Consider the following 18,786-nt stretch of genomic DNA (forward strand, 5'->3'; position numbering starts at 1 on the left):
TTACTTTAAATTTTTTTTGTTTAATTAATATTGTTCATTATTTTTGTATTATGTCAAAAATTTTCTTATTAAAATTTTATGTAATTTATAAAAAAAATAAATTTAAAAATTTTAAATTTTTAGTATAACTGTTTTTTATTTTTTTTTAATTTATTAACCAACCTATAAATTTAACATTTTGCACCAAAAACATAAAAAACTCAAAAGAAAAAAATAAATTTTTTAATTTTTTTTGTTTTTTATTTTTTTTTAAATTTTTTTAATCAATAAATTTTATTAATATTTTAATTTTTCTTAGTGTAAAAGCTTTCAATTTAATTGTTAGTTTTTAATATACCAACCAACATATAATTTTAAAATTTTACAAAAAACAAATAAATTTTATATAAAAAATAATAATACACATTTTTTTTTAAGTTTTATTGTTTTTGTTTTAAGAGTCGCACTTTTAATTTAATTATTAATTTTTAAAACACGAAATTTTAAAATACAACAAAAAGCAAATCAGATTAAAAAAAAAAATTAAATAAAAAAATTATAAAATTGTGTTTATTAAAAAAAAAAATGAAATGAAATAAAAAAAAAATATTATAATAATATTATTTAACTTTTTTTAGTATTATAATAATATTATCTAGCTTTTTTTTGGAGCAATCACTTTCAGTTATTTTTTTTTTTAATTTACCAACACACAATTTTCAGACTAAAAACAGCTTAAAAAATATAATTCATTAAAAAGAAAAAAATTAAAAAAAAAATTATCTTTTTGAATTTTTTTATTCTTAGTGCAATCACTTGCAGTTTAGTTTGTTTTTAATATAACAACCAACATACAATTTAAAAATTTCACAGCAAGACAAAAAAATGTAAATTTTAATACGTTTTTTAGTCTTAGCACTTTGACTTTAATTATTCTTTTTTAATATACCAAACATCATTTAAATTTTAAAATACAACAAAAAGCAAAACAACTTGAAAAAATATTAAAGTTTTTTATTAAAAAAAATATTAAATTTTATTTAGAAAAAAAATAATAAGAGAAAGAAAATTATACAATTTTTATTTTTTTTTAATGAATAAAATAAATTGTTTAAATAAAAAAAATTTAATACTTGTTTTTTTAAAGCTGTTTTGTTTTAGTTGAAAATTATTGCTTATTATTATTTAAGGCAATCATGTTCAGTTTAATTATTTTCATGTACCAAACAACACATACATACATAAATTTTAAATTTTGCTATACAGCAAAAACAAATGCAAATAAATAGAAAAAATGTAATGATAACAAAAAAAAATTAATTGAAGACTTTAAACAAATGTTTTTTCATAGGCAGCTTGTTTCACCAATATTCCTCGAAGCGTTTAAATAATTTTTCATTAAAAAAATTAAATTTTTCCCTTAATTTTACTAATATTAATCACTAATATTAATAATATTTTCCGTCGTTTTTCCTATTTTTAATTCCGACAAAAAATTATTTTTATTTTTTAAGTTTAAACTTAAACATTTTTTTTTTTGCTCAGTTTTTACTCACAACACTTTTTCAACAGCTTTTGCTTTACTTGAAATTCACTTTCAGTCACAATACATTTCTTTTTCCCACAAAAATTGTGTGCGCTTTGTAGCTGTTACAGCTTTTCCCGTTGCTGATCTGCACGCTTGCGCGCCACTAATTCAACTGTGCAACAGTTTTTCGCGTCACTTGTGTTTTGTTGCATGCAACGCATTCGTGAAAAATTTTCATAACACATTTTCCTTGTGTGGCACATTGCGCTGCTAAGCAAAAATGCAACAAAAACAAGCCGAGTGAATGCAAAGTCTTGGCCAAAAGCACGTGAACTGGTCGACAATTCGGGTTCCAGACGACTGTTTTTTGTGTGTTTTCCTCAACTAGATACTCTCTTGCCATTTCAGCTAAGGCTAGCGCTCACCTCTGGCAGCGCACTGACATACGCCCACTGGGGGTCTACTGTGGGTCTCCTTCAAGCAAACAGCAGCAGTCGTGCAGTCAAGCGGTCATTCAATCATTTACTCAACGTGGCAATTGTGCTTGAGCCCGTCTATTGGCAGCTATGTAACGATCTTTCGCCCCATCTATTCGTTCACTCTCACTTTCGCAGCGCCTTTGCTGCTTGCAGACAGGATTACCAGCGTCGTGCCTGTTTTGGGTGAGTCGTCCAACCGGGTGCGCACATCAAATAGATAACTGTAAACGCTCTCGGACACACTTTTTGCTTTCTCGTAATCAGTTTGTATATAACTCTACATACAAACATGTATGTATGTTTTCCAGTCGCTTATGTTCATGGCCAAAAGTGTAAAGTAGTGGCTTTGTTATTCAATAAACGGATATTTTATATTTAGTTTTCATTATTATTTATAATTTTCGATTTCCATTCACCGAATTTGTCGACACCGTTACTTAATTCGACTTAAATACTCTTCGAAATATTCAAAATTTAATTGAATACTCTAAAATAATCTGCTAATTAAACAGTAAATTTTTCTTCATGTTTTTTTCTTTTGGATTTCCTGTTGTTGATCTGTAATACAACTTCAATTCCCATTAACCGATATGATCTCTTTGGTGCCATTCAATTGCCTGATTTTATCATTAATTACTATCAAGCGTAATTATTTACTTGCTTACACATTTTACCAACTAAAGACAGTTGTAGTATTGCCGATGCGTGTATTTGGCTATGATCTTAATTAATTTTTCACTTCTGGTTCCATTTTGATGAACACAAAGTACAGGAAGTAAAGCAATGAAAGTGGTTTGAATAATCGTAATAATACAATTTAGGTGTGGTTAATATGATAATGGGATGTATGTTGTAGAGATTATATTGGGGTAAAGAGTTCTATGTCCCTTTAAATTTTTTTTCTTTAAAATTATAACTGTTCCCATTCTTTAAATCCTCAGAGGAATATTTTTTTAATTAATTCAATGCATATTTTTTACTATCCCATGCGTAAATTAGTTTTTTTACTTTGCTTACAAACTGTTCCCAGATATTGAAGATTTACATTGAGATACATTTTAATGAACTCAATGCGTATATTTTATGATCCAATGCGTAATTTTATTTTTTCACGCATTACAAACTGTTCCCAGGTGGTCTAAACTCTTAATATAAATATATTTTTAATAATTGAGAGCATATATTTTGTAATCAAATGCGAAAATTAGTTTTTTACCTTAATCATAATCTGTTCCCAGGTCCTTAAGACCCCATTGAGATATATTTGTAAAATTTCTATAGGTTTATTTTACGATCTAATCTGAATTTATTTTTCTTCATATTAAAAAATATTCACTGGTTGGAAAACGCCCCATATGAACATTTTTTCATTAATTAAATGCGTCTTTTTTATAATCCTATGGATAAATTTATTATTACTCATATTGAAAACTATTCCCTGATTGTCTAAACTCCTCATATGAATATATTTGTATTAACTTAATGCGTATTTTTTCTAAAACAACGCGTCAATTTATTTTCTAATTTTATTACAAACTGTTCCCAGATCTTTCAAGTCCCCATTAACATATATTTTTATTGATTCACTACTTATATCTTACGATGCAATGCGTAAATTTATTTTTGCACATATTACAAACTGTTCCCAGGTCGTCTACACTCTTCTTATGCATATAATGTTATTAATTCAATGCATATTTTTTACAATGCAATCAGTAGTAAATGTTTTTATACTTTCAAAAAAAAAACCGTTTCCAAGTTATCTAAAGTGTTCTGTTCCAATACTAATGTTTTTTGCTTTTGACTTTATGAAAGCTTTTCTTATGAACTCATTCATTCACTTTTACATATGTGATCATGTAATGTAAAGGAACCAATTGTAATTATAGATACCCTCTTGGGTTGAGAAATACACTCTTTTTATCCTCTCGATAGAAGAGCTTGAAAAAACATTATGAGAAGACTGCAGGCAATGGCTATAGCAGGGCACCGGGGAAACAATGGAGCATCTCTTGCGCACTTGTCCCGCATTGGCAAGAATACGCTGAAAGCATATGTGGACCCCACAGTATGAAACACTGGAGGAGGTATCGAGTGAGGCCGCAAAGTCTGTTAAAAGTCGCGTCAAGCACAGTCATCCTAAACAATGACAACTGAAATTCTCTTGAACTTAGGCCTACCAATTACTGTATATTCCTATATCCATAGGAACTAGTGTGTTTCGTGGTGCTTTCCTTACATGTCGTAACGACAACTTTTCACTTTTTCTTATATGATGGGGGTATTGCTAAAGGAACAATCAATATCTTATTGTGTCCGTAATGGATAATTTCAGCACTCATTCGTGCTTAACTTTGCTGACGGTAATATTTTTTTTAAATGATGATTTATACAAAGAAAAAAAATGATCTGAAAATTTAAGTTCAACACGAATGACCGATTGCAGCCAACCATGGATAATGGAACTAAGACTCAATTTCCTTGTTTGAGCAAAACAACTTCTAAAAATTCGGTGTTTTATTCTAAAAGCTATGGTTCTACGATTTCGAATTCCACAGAGCAGTCCCAATGCATTGAAGGTATGGAAATGTGATTGTAGCATAAGTATAATTAATTATTTCTAGACCAAAAGTCGCTTCCTATTAAATAAGTTCGTATTTCTTCAGCTGTTAATAGTTTGACAGTACGCAGTGCTAGGGTTGCCAGTCGAAAGTGACTATTGGAATTCTTTGACAGTTGCAATTTTTTTTTAACTCACATGTCACAGGAACACAACAGATAGTTCTGTACTCCTAAATAACCAAGAATTTGTACTTATATGTGAGTACATATGTACGTATACAATGAAGGCGTTTACTTGAAGTAACCTGTATTCGAAACATACCACACATGTACCGTTATCTAGTGCCTCCAAGACAACCGAGGGAGTGCAGTGGGTCACACTTGGTGAAATGATGCTGTGTGTTACAGGCAATTAGAACTTTTCCACAGCCAAAGCAGAAAAATGTAACGAAGCGAATCGAAGCGAAATGTAACGAAATGTCAAATTGACAGCAATTACACAATTTCAATTGTACAACTACAACTACAACTACAAGAAGAACAAACACAAATGTGAGTATAGCTACGAAAATAAAGCAGTGCAAATCATTTGCTGAGCGAGGAGAAAAAAGTGAAAAGAGACATGGTAAAATGAAATTGAGCAGAGCAGTTAAGGAAATGACGGGCAGGGGGGCATAGGAGTGGAGAGCTGTGGCGGCTCTGTGTCAGAACAATTAATGGGCATACTTAAGTGAAGGGGACAAAATTACCACACACACACTCACATATGTATGTGTACACACATTCATATGTACCACGACAAATTAGGAATAAACATGTGTGCTGGGACCTATGCTGGGCCTCCAAGTGACCTCTGCTGCCACATTTGCTTCCGACACTCAGCTGCAGTGCAGGCGGAAATGCCGAAAATCAAGTGAAATTGATATTATTTCGAACATCGGATGGTTAATGCGGCGTGCGGGGAAACCTAACGGCCAAATGAGGCGAGTTGTCAGTTGAAATTACTGTTCGTATAACTCGTGCTGCTTACACACCCGCACACACGTGCCCATCTGTGTGTGTTCGTTGTGCTGAAAAATTGCGACAATTAAAGTGGCAAATTGTCTATCAATTCTTCTGCTGCAGCCACTACTACTTGAACGGTAATTTGACGTGCTCTGTGATCGGTTGTCAGTACATTTCTAGCTGAAGGAGAGGTAGAGGTAAAAGAAGTAGCTAGAAAGTGTAATTGAAAAGTGGCTTGGCACTCTAGTTTCGTCGGCTGCCATTATTGAATATTGCCCGGAATTGTTTCAATTTCTTAGTGGTATTTGCTGTTGTTATGTTAGTGCCTTTACCGTTACTTATATTGAGTTACGAATGCCTGTTGCTTGCTTGTTTTGATTTATTTGTTTAAATTAACTAGTCGACTAGGGACTAGATTGTGCAGCATTTAAAGGAATACACTTTTTGGTAAGAAGAATAACGGTACATTGTAATAAATATTTATAATCAATATAAAAATCATAAGAGACGCTAATTTCGGTGCCACCGAAGCTGTAATACCGCGTTCACAGGTGTACTTCTTATAGCATAACAAGAAAAAACGTTAACTTCGGCTGCACCGAAGCTAATATACCCTTCACAGGTGCATTTCTTTTAGTAACTATGTGTTCAGTTTGTATGAAAGCTATATGCTATAGTAATCCGATCTGAACAATTTTTTCGGAGATTACATTGTTGCCTTAGAAAATAACATATACCAAATTTCGTGAATATATCTTGTCAAATGTGAAAGTTGTCCATACAAGAACTTGATTCCGATGATCAGTTTTTGAAGGAAAATATTTGCAATAATTTCAAACCGATCTGAACAATTTCTTGGGAGAAATCTACTGTTGCCTTAGAATATATAACATATACCAAATTTCGTGAATATATCTTGTAAAATGTGAAAGTTTTGTATGGCAGCTATATGCTATAGTGGTCCGATATCAGCTAGTGAACCGATCTTTAAACTTTGTGTGGAGATTTTTGTGTTGTCTTGGACAATAATCTACGCCAAGGTTTCGTGTAGATATCTCGTTGAATAAAAAAACTCAGGAACAGACATACGGATAAGCCTAAATCGACTCAGCCCATCATCGTCAGGCTGATCACTTATATAAGTACATATTTTTAGGGTCTCCGACGTTTTCTTCTTGACGTTACAAATATACCTTCTTCAAAGGTACAGAAATGGTAATAACGGTGGATCCAATTAAAGGTACTTTTCCTAATAGCCATTTCTGGCTCAATGGGTACGTAGACAAGCAAAATTGCCGCATTTGGTACAAGGAACAACTTGAAGAGGTTCAAGAGCTGCCATTTCATCCAGCAAACACAACGGTTTGCTCTGGTTTGTGTGCCGGTGGAATTATCGGTGCATAGGTCTGCAAAAATGATGCCTATGAAAACGTAACTGCCAGTGATGACTGTTATCGCGCCATGATGACCGACTATTTGACGACTCCAAGTGAAGCTCCTGATTCCAGCGACATTTTGTTTCAACAAGACGCCGCACTTCCCACACATCGCATCAATCAATGGATTTTTTGAGAGAATACTTCGGAAGCAGATAATTTCATGTTTTTGGAACAGCCGTTAGACTTTTTCCTGTAGTGATATGTGAAGTCTAAAGTCTATACGAACAACACCGCTTCGATTCAGACCTTGGAGCATAACATCACGCATGCCAAATAAATTTTAGTGAAAGTATTATTAATAGCTGGAAAAATAGTACTTAAACGTCCGACTAGGTTAGGTTAAGAGGTCGATGCTAACAGGGCTCTTATATGGATAGCTTCGACGCTGGTCCGTCCTAAAACTCCTAATTGATTGATAATAAGACTTTCATAAATCGACAAAGCAAGAGCCTGCTACAAATCTGCTAAGGCGGCTGCTGTCAGTTACGGCTGTGTTTCCTGGTTTGCCGCAGTTAAGACTGCCGAGATGGTTTAACCTCAGTCTTGCAAGGGCAATAAAGAAGAAAGTGCCTGAATGTTTTCACCTCACCTTCTTCCTTACAATTTTGGCAACTATGTAGCTTTGATTAGACTTTTAGATATACCGCATGAATACCTCTTAATGAGTTTTTTTTAAATATGAGTTATTATAGTATGAATTATTTCAAAGCCAAAAGATACATTATTGAGAGATTGTTAGGAACAAATTCATAAGAGTACTGCCAAACTCCGCCTCAAAATGAGACTGATTCGTCAGCAGATAAATGACAGTCTCGAAAAAAATAACTACATAAATAAAATAGTTCGAATTTAAATTGGATTTAATATACTGTACCGATACCATTGATTCTTATAAGTATGGTTTTATGAAGGACGAGCGAGTTTTGTAGATCTTAGATGCTCTTCACACTGAACAAAGACATATTGGTTTAAACGCTGGACTAAGGTTAGACACTTGCAAAACAGCGCTACAACCAAGGACCGCCTGATGGTTTCGGATTTTCTATCTGTACTGTAGTAAGGGCTTTATTCTTTTAAGGGGTTAGGTGGGTTTGAAAATTAAAAAAAAAAAACGATTTTTTTGTCTTATTAAATAGTTCAATATGTTTAGAATATTCTCCTAAAATTTCAAATCGATCCGAGTAAAATTCTAGGAGATATATCCTTCGGATCTCCGCCCATTAGGCCACGTCAGCGCAGCGTCAAAACTTTAAACGTATTTATCTCAGAACTCTATTTTTTAAGTCGGTGGACACGGTTTCTCGAAAAGTTATAAACAGATTTGGCTCAAATATTGCTCACATCTTTGGAATAACATTATCTACTTAATGAACGATCATTTGTTTTTTTTTTTATAATAAATAATTTTTTGAACCAAAATATGGCGAAAATTTAACCAAAAAATGTGTTATTTTTTTCTAAGTCTGTCAAAAATTCAAATTTCAATATTATTTTTTTTCTTCTTACAATAAAGAGATCTATGCATGTACTAATGAAATATTTTTGGTTTTTTGATTTTAGATAGCCCAATTACGAGTTATGACGTCCACGGCAAGATCACTTTTTTTGAGACGTTACGGGAGATGAGTTGTCAACGGCTGAGTTTTCAGAATTTTTACATGAAAATTTCACAAAATAGTCTTTAAATATGTACCTTCGATATGCTGAATTGTTTGAATGAAATATATGATTGTATATATTAAAAAAAAAATGATGAAAATACGCTTATTTTTAGTCGCTGAAACCCACCTAACCGCTTAATAATATCATGAATGTTTGACTATGATAAGTCTAAAAGTCAAGTTGGGTTTTACGAGTTTCTAGGTCGTCTCCGAAGGAGCAATTTCTCTTTCATGGATTTATTTTTGGACAGTAATACAATGTCGTTTGTAATATGCGCCAAAAAGGGTTTTGATGGAGTATCTTGCTCGACTAATAAACATAAAAATATAACTGGAAGAATCCAAACAGATCTAAAATATTTCGTGGTGCTAAAGCAAGAAGAAGTCAGCATAGCAAAAATGACAAAAATAATGGGTTTATGGGTAGCATTGCACTTGAGCGCAACGAGTAGCTGATTACCACGCAATGGCTCTGAAGCTCGAATTCCAGTCACAAAAAGTTATTTTGCTCAACTTATGATTTCATTTCGGCAGCTTAATAATTCCATCTGCTCAGCTACTAAAGACAGCTTCAACAGCCTCGTTTGAGGTTAGAAAAACAACTCAACACTCCAACTGCTCGACGCGTTCCAAATGGCATAGAGCGCATTAAAAATTTACCAGTGAATTACGTGCTCTTCTCATGAGCAATTCATCCGTTATGTTGATTTCAAATACCAAATTTGTCTTGTCTACGCCGGAAATTCCACGAACAAAACGAGATGAGCGCATGAAAAGGCCAACTCCGAGCAGAAAGCACGCAATTCATGTTGTGCAATATTTTCATGCTTTGCCAAATCAATTGATTGACAGCAAAATAATTGCGTTTCCTGGCGGTCAAGGCGCGCGGGCGGATGCGCGGTCGCAAAGTCCATATTTTCCAGCAGTAGACCGCATTGGCCTGATGTGAACGAATTGCAATAATCGTATGCGTGTGCGCACGTTTCGCACTTTATTATTGCTTTGGAGTGCAAGCAAGCTACACACGCACGCACACGCACACGCACACATTGCAAATATAAATAGCGAGTTAGACGGGCGCTTGAAGTCCATCATTATTATCCACCCACCCACATGGCGTATGAGTATCCGCTAATACACGCCTCATTTGTCTGATTAGTGTAGGGTTCTTGTTGGTGGTGCCTCAGACCGTTGTCCACGCTTTTAGTCACGTAGTCACACGCCAACAAGCACTCACTTCTAATAAGCGTGCCAGTATACGAGTATTGATTGAGTCCATTGCCTGGTGTGACGGCAATCAGCAGAAATTGGATTACGTTCGTGGAGCATGTGCATAGGTGTGAAAAACAACCAGGACAAACAAAGAAAACGAGGACAAATAATTGTATGCGAGGTCTTGAATTTAATTTTCAAAATTATCAGCATTATGAATGAACTGAGCTTCAATAAATAGAGCAATACTTCCAGTTCTTCGGTGGATCTGTAGACCTGGCGTTAGCGGCTAATGTTCCTGGAAGAAACGATTAAGTTTCCCATCGTAGCTCTGTTAACATTTTTCTGGCAGCAAGCAGTGCAAGTGTAAGGGAGTGTGAAAACATTATAAAGGAACTGGGCTCGTTCTCAGCCTATGGCAAAAGCCTAACCGTTGCTTCTAATAGCGATATCTCCTCGCTACTCAGGTTTTCTGAGAAGTGAGGGTTACTGAACCAAAAAAGAGCACGTTGAGTTCCATCAGTCATAAACAGTTCTACAGAACAGCGACTCGAGTCAAAATAACAGAGAATAGAAAACAAAACAATGGAAGGGCAAACTCTAGTACTTTTGCGTCATGTGGGATCTTCACATTCAATAAATATTAATTTAACTCAGTGATGTCTTTAAATGCACACAATACGCATTTTTAGACAAAAAAGAAAGGCCGAAATGCGTGAGTACGAAGAACTTGACAAACTGGCCGACAGGGGTAATACTCGAAAATTTTACGATAAGATGCGACGACTAACAGAAGGTTTCGAAACTGGTGCATACATGATGACCGGATTATACTTAAATTATGAAGGGAACATTTCTTCAGGCTGCTGAATGGCAGTGAAAGCATAACACCAGTAGATGGTGAACCCGATTGCACGGACATGAATAAGCTCGAATAGTAAATACCTGTCCGAAGAACAATAAAACGACGGAGGCCGATGGATTGCCGGCCGAGCTCTTTAAAAGGGCGGCAAAGAACTCATAAAGAGCATGCATCAGATTCTTTGTAGAATAGGGTCCAACGAAAACATGCCCGACGATTGTAATTTGGATTTGGAAACCCCACAATCTGTGCCACTTACCGTTGTTATCTCCGCAAAAGTAATACGTTTAGCCATACCAAAAGCTCTGTCATTATTGGGAAGGACCTCTCCGAGCTGTTCGATATCAAGTAAGGTTTCAAGGTGACTTCCCATCGAGCGACTTCCTCAATCTACCGCTGGATAAAATAATTCGAGCTGCAGAGCTTAATCCAGAAGGTTTAATATATTATAAGAGTGTACAGCTGCTGGCGTGCGCCGATTATATTGATATCATTGGCCTCAACAACTGACAAACTGGATAAGGATGCTAAGTAAGTGGGTCTGGTAGTTAACGTGGGCAAGACGAAATATTTCCTGTCTTCAAACAAATAGTCGTCGCACTCACGACTAGGCTCCCAAGTCACTGTTGACGGTCATAACATCAAAGTCGAAGATAATTTCGTTTTGGAACCAGCATCAACACCAACAATAATTTCAGCCTTGAAATCCAACGCATAATAATGGTATTCCATTCAGTACTCGCCGGGGGAAGCAGAATAAAAGAAGACCTCCACTCCGTTAGAGAGATTTTTTTGTGTCATTGGTTACGCCATAATTTTGAGGAGAGTACTAATTTGAAGAGAGTGAAGATGACAGAATACTTTCTATTTTCCGAAGTCATTAAAGCTGGATGAAACTGTAGGCTTCGAGAGGCATATGTAAACACATAAACACTGCTTATGGTATATTTCAGATTAAAAGCATCAGATGGGGTGTAACAGTCAGTATTGCGAAAAACGAAAAATTTATAATAACTAAGGTCAGGCAGTAGAGAGAATTCTTCTTGGATCCACGGTAAATAACTTTAACCAAAAATTAGTAAAATATTATCTATTATTTTATAAGACAACCTCAGAAAGGTTAAAGCTTTGGAACATTTGTGGTCGGTTAGGCATGAAGGAAAATTTAATATAGGCAGTTATAAATTATAATTATTTCATAGCATATTCAGGTGTAGTCTAACAGATCTTTTGAAATTCGCTGTGCCTTGGTACGAAACCTAGAGCTCGTTCGTTTATCGTTCCATCAGTTACAGAAAACAAAGAGGTTTTCTAGCCTTATAGGCTTTATAGGGTAGAAAATATATTTACTGGTATACATGCACTTTTAAGAGTGACTTTATTCGCTTCGAATTTTATCAATAATGCCCTGCTTCTTTTCACTGTCTTGAATGTTTGACTTAAGAATTCCTTTAAGAAAGGAATGTTTCGAAATGTTTATAGATAGAATAGTGAGCATCTCTGAAGGTTTCTCACATAATAACATAGGCAATGATATTGAAAACTGTTCTGTGGAAATCAAGCTGGTCGGTTTGAATTAGACCATAAAGTCATTTATAAACAACAGTTGTCTCAGCTTGGCTTCGAAGACTGTACAATAGCTTTTCTATCAAATAACGATTAAAATATATGTCTGATCTCTATGAAGGAAAACACTGAGCTAAATATATGTGCGCGTATGTAGTCAAAATCCCATAATAGTTGAGCAAACCATTCCCATAAACAATAAAACAACTGAGCAGAAAACACCACATAACAATTACAAAGCGAGGAAGCGCAGCAGTCGCATAGCTAATGTCGCATGCAGCTCGTGTGGCAAATGGCAAGTGGCAAGCTAAGGCGCTGATTTATTGCAATTGCAAATGCAAAATGATTTTTATCACATAAAATCAGCGCCACAAGCGACAACCGAAAAATACATTAAGCAAAAAAGCTGACAATGAAGAGGAGCTAACCAGCCAGCTCTGCCGCCAGACTGATAAACCACGCTACCAACCGATTAGACAACAGCCTAAGCGCCGCAGACTAGACAGCGAGCGGTCGACAGCGCAACAGCCATGACACTGACGCGGCTACAGTCACGGCGTATGTTGCACAAGTATTGTGGCGAACGCGTATTCCCAGGCCAGCGGCGAATAAAAAGAAGCTGCGTGCAACAACAACGGCAAACATGGCGCACTTGGGGAGCCAAGTTGAACCGCAGCTGTTGGGTGGGACTAGAGCCGAAAATTGCAAGCGGAAATCTCACATTTGCTGTTGTTTGGTGGCATGCCACACTCGCATACACACGCACTTACAATTACAACACGATTGTTGTTGTTTGTCTGCTAATATTGTAGAAAAAAGCATCTACATATACTGTATATGAACATAAATAGTATGCGGATGCGTTTGATAAGCCACAATGTGTCTACGAAAAGCAAAAAAAAAGTTGCTAAAGCACGGAAGTGACTGACTGACTTAGCTGGGAACGGGTTTACTGTCTGTACAGTGTGTCGATTGAGTGAAACTGTGTTAAAAGCCGAACGAAACGCTCTCATGCATCAATAAGAGGAGAGAGGAGACTATATACAAAGAACGTAGATCTTAGTGACAAAATTGGAACTAAGCTTAAGGCGCACACCAAGTGTGAACTTTTGAAAAAATCCACTTTTTTTCTATTTCGATAGCTTATACTTTTAAGGGCTGAATTCACAATGATTAGTTAACCAATACCAACGGCTTAACCAACTACTTTTTATTATCAATGCTTACTTAACTATTAGTTAAATCCCCAGTCTCTATTGGTTAACTACTAGTCAAATAACAGCTGATGTTGTAAAAGTATAATTGCCAATTGTTTTCACTGATATTTTGTTGAAATGGCTTGCGAATACAACGTTGAGTCTGATATTGGAAGTGATGTCGACATCGAGGACACAAATGCTCCAATCATCATACAATTTATATACCCTGGAAATTCCAAAACAATCGAAAGAGTACTTTTTTGTTTTAAAATTCCCAAAAATCAAAGTTTTTTATACTCTCACACTAGGTGTGCTCCTTGAATCAAATATTTTTCAGCCAGCTAGCGTTACCAATTTTTATCGATATTGAACAAGTTGATCTTAATAGTTTACGGAGGCTGCTATATATATTTCTGGCCTATGCAACACTAAGTGTTGCCAGGTGCAATCTGACATTTCCATTGGAAAGTTTGACATTTTTTAGCATAACATCACTCAGAACGTTTTGTCATTTAATAGTGAATTGTTTTATTTACAGGGAATTAAAAATTCATCTCGGCCAAAAAATGGAATTAACTCGTGAACATTTTCGTGCGATCATTTTTCACAACTTTCGACGTGGATGATCACGACAAGAGTGCATCGATGAACTAAAATCTTTGTATGGCGATGAAGCACCATCCTATAGCACTGTGAAAAACTCGTACAACGAATTCAATCGTGGCCGACGCTCGCTCAAAGACGAATTCCGTGAAGGTCGTCCAAAAACAGCCGTTGTGCCAGAAAACATCGATGCCGTACGTGAACTGATAATGCAAGACCGTCATGTACCATACCTTCAGATACGTTTGTTCTCGTTTTGTTCTCGTTGGATCCCGCACAATTTGACAATCGCTCAAAAAAAGGTTCCTGTGGATTGGTGTAAAGAAATGCTGAAAAATACGATCGCGGTGCTTCAAAAGACGTTTATAAGATCGTCACAGGTGACGAATCATGGATCTATGCGTATGAGCCCGAAACAAAACAGCAATCGACCGTGTGGGTCTTCCAAGACGAGCCAAATCCAACGAAAGTTGTTCGTGGAAGAAGCACTTCGAAGCAAATCGTCGTTTCTTCGGCAAAACTGGTCATGTGGTGACTGTTCCGCTTGAGAAACGTAGGACGATCAATTCTGAGTGGTACACCACAATTTTTTTGCCTGAGGTTTTCTGAGAAATTCGAAAAACGAACAAGAGAAGACAAATCATTGTGCACCATGGCAATGCGAGCTCTCACACATCGGCTCAAACCTGCGCCTTTTTGACCGGCCAAAACGTCGAATTGATGGGTCATCCGCCGTACAGCCCTGACTTGGCACCCAATGACCTCTTTTTATTCCCACACATCAAGAAAATAATGCGTGGTCAGCGATTTTCGTCACCAGAAGATGCTGTTGAAGCATTCAAAAACCATGTTTTGGAGGTGTCTCAATCGAAAATTGGTTTGAGCGCATGCAAAAGTGTATAAATCTTGATGGAGGATATTTTGAAAACCAGAAATATACATATATAGCAGCTCCACTTTACAGTGTTGAATCCGGAGATGCTCGAAATATGTAGCTCCATAAAAGCAGCTACTTGGTTTTATATCCTGTAACACTCAGAAGAAAACGTCGAAGACCCTATACGGTATACAAATACCGGGGTTCCAAGTAAGAATAATATAACTTCTTAAAAAAAACTTTAGTTTTTAAGGAAACTCAAATGTTTTTTTAATTTAATGTGAAGTAAAATTAAGTTCTGTATATAACATCATTCTTATGACCTCCACGATTCTTTTGCAGGAACGAATTCCATGAACCCAATTTCCGAGTACTTTTTCTAATAAATCAAGTCGTTGGTCACGATTTGCATGTTCAATATTCACTTCTAAAGAGAGTCTGGTTCATTTCTAAAGCTCAATGAATTCAAATATTGCCACAAGATGTAAGATGTATGGACCGACGATTCCACCGCACCAAAAAAAAACACCAAACTGTCAATTTAGGTGTATGTAATAGTTCTTCATAAATAGTTTGTGAATTTTCTTCACACCAGAATCGACAGTTTTGTTTATTTACGGCACCACTCAGATAAAAGTGAGTCTCAGCGGAGAAGAATATTTTGTTACATTGTTAGATTTTAGAAAACGACTATTTTGATAATAAAATTGAATAATTTGTAAACAAGGTTCTTGCGTATATCTTTTCACGATAAAATTGTAAACATTGCAGATTACAGACCATGACATTTTAAAAATGGCCAAAACGACATTTAGAAGTCATAACAACTCTTTGGAAAATTGATATTCAGCTAAGAATGATCCCAGGTCTTGTGGAATCTGTTCGCACTCTCTTTCCATTACACTGCCGTTGCTGTAGGTTGGTTATCGTTTTAGTCGCTATAAGAAATCCACATGAAGGGTATTATATTTAGCTTTCGAAGTTAATGCTTTTTTCTAGTTTTTTGAAAATTTTGGTAAACATTCGGGCAAACTTTGAAATATTCTAAAATATTTAAATGACCTATTAATATTAATATATTTTATTACAAAAGCAGGCAGACTGCCGAAATTGTAGCCTATTTCGAACTATAATAATAAATAATATAACTGTTCTCTTTCCACGGCACTCAAAGGTGGTAATTTCCAAGGTAATCTCATTGGCACGAGTAATTCTCATATAGCTTACTTCAAATATCCTTGAGATAGGTGTTAAATAGACCCAGTCTGAGTTCAATATTAAAAATTTGGCACATGCAATTAAACTGGGACAATCGTTTTGAGTTTAGAATTCGCTAAAGCTGCGATTTGATAACTTCTCTATTTCAATATGGAATAGACAGTATGAAAAATCGTTATGAAACTTTCTTTTACTCTAATTGACAAGAAAATACTCTTTCCGTTCCCACGACAGTCGGGTCTGCGTAACCGGAACGGACCCGAGTTTTTTTATCCGGTCAAGGACTGTCAACTCAGCAGAATTCTGACACTATAACAAAATACTCTTTCGTGGAGAGGGTTTTAATATAAACCTCTGGATACTTCATTCTCTTTGCTAGGTTTGAGTGGCCACACCATTCGTATGGAGTAAGCTGGGAACACTGTTGATCAGTAATCGTACCCTATGTTGTGGACTTAGCTGACAGGTTGAGCGTCTGGAAAAGTGAATAGCGTATTTAGAAATGTTATTAGAAACGTCTATGATTGGTAATCGGATACTTCCTTTGCGCAACTAAGACTAGAATTGCCGTAAGCATATGATATTAATTAACTCAAAGGCGATTAATACCGAAAAGTTTTTTTGAAATGTTTTCAAGCTACTTTTCAACGCAGTCGCCCCACTGTGCCTTCATCATATTATTGCTACAAAAATGAGATATTACATATTATTTTTGACACCAGTTCTGAATGAGTTTGCTGCTGTTACATAGACTCGCTTTAGCTTGACTTGATTGACGACTTAAATTACTTTTGACTTACAAGTTTTTCTTACGTGGCTTCCGCTCTGCGTGTTTTGCAAGTAATTTAAAAAGCATGCAACATGCCACTTGCAACATGGCGCTAACAAAATGCATGACCAAATGCTGGCACAGTGATACAATTATTCACAGTAGCCTAATTGCCTCCAAAACAGTTTGTTTGAATGACAAAATGAGACGGAGGCCAAAGAAAAAACTCTGGAAAACGGCCGACATTGGAAAATTTATTAACGTTTTCTCTGGCCTTAACCAACGTGAACTATTTTAATTAAATGAAATATTGACCACATGCTTGCTAGGCAAGGTAAGGCTTCCAAACTTGTTGATCAGCGAATTTGTTAAAATTAATTTTGAATTTTAAGGCTGCTGGAATGCCAACTAATGCCGTCCATCTAACGCAGTGAGAGACACAGACTCCTTTCTTATTGAAAAGATTAGAGAGACTGATTGGTCTGCAAAGGAAAAGTACCCCAAGAAATTAACTTTCATAAATAAATATATATACAACTAGTTTACAGAGGGGATCAACCTCATTACCGAGCTGGAATTCAACAACGTTATGTCGGGAGCGGTTGTTAGACCTGCAAACATTTTTGATGTTGAATCGAACCTTAAGCAACTCAACTTTCAACGTCTGTGCGATAGAACGATCTAGGGTAAATTGGGTAGTGCGCGGGCATAACGAAATGTGAGTAGGAGCACTCTATAAAAGGAAATTCTTTCGCCACTTCTCTGCATCATGGTTGTCAATGATCTTCTGGAAAAGCTTAAGGAAACCGGCTGCCGGGTGAATGCTTACACGGGCGACGTACCAGTAGCTCTTACTCTTGTTAGAAAATTTTTGAATACCGTTTACCTTAGGGTCCCTTAGCGTTCTTGTCAACTGTCAAATCCTAGCAAAACCGAACTGATTTTATTTACTAAGAACTGCAAAATCCGGAAGGCGCATTTACCATCAATGGGATGAACGCGATAACGACCTGCTGACTGAGCTAAGTACCTAAGGTATATCCCAGACAAGAAGCTTTCGTGAAAACTCAACATCGCGGAAAGAGCAGGAAAGCAGCAGTTGCCTTGTACTACCGCAGGAAAGCCATTGACAAAAGGTGGGGATTCTGACCAAAGATAGTATTTTTTGGTTCCATAAAATCATAGTTAAACCTACAATGTTCTACGGGTATTTTGTTTGGTGGAAGGCGCCACCATTGTGAAAAAATTGTTCAATGGGTTGCCCGTATCTGTGGTGCACTACGAACCACTCCAACAATGTCATTGAACGTCTTGCTGCAAATAGCACCAGGGGACTTAGCCTCAAGGTTTGTGGACGCGAAAGCAGCCTACATATATGTAGACTAAAATAACCTGGGTTCTTATATTACAGCAATCCTGGTCACTCTGGAATTCTTGCACACTTTGATTTGATTCCAAAATGCTTGGAATACCAGGTCGCCGAGCCTAGCTCTAGCTGTCGGCTCTCTGCTCACTTATCTTCCATGGAAAGGAAGAACTTGCTGGAGGAGAGGTGCGGTAAACCTTTTTACGGACTCAAAGTTTGGGATGAAAACGGGTAGAAGCTCCGTTTGCTTTTTGTGGTTCACTTCTTCTCATAAGGACTATGTTTACAAATTAACATCAAGTACTCATAGTCAGTTAGTAAATATCTCGAATTAAAAGAGTATAATTCAGCTCACTATTGAATTTTTAGGGAGGAGAAAGTGCATGTCGGTTGGTAATGTTACGGCTTCAAGTTAAACAGTACTTGGAAGGGCTTAAGAAGGTGGGTATCAAGGTAAACGG

This window comes from Bactrocera neohumeralis, chromosome 4, assembly GCF_024586455.1.
Source record: "Bactrocera neohumeralis isolate Rockhampton chromosome 4, APGP_CSIRO_Bneo_wtdbg2-racon-allhic-juicebox.fasta_v2, whole genome shotgun sequence".
Taxonomy (NCBI): domain Eukaryota; kingdom Metazoa; phylum Arthropoda; class Insecta; order Diptera; family Tephritidae; genus Bactrocera; species Bactrocera neohumeralis.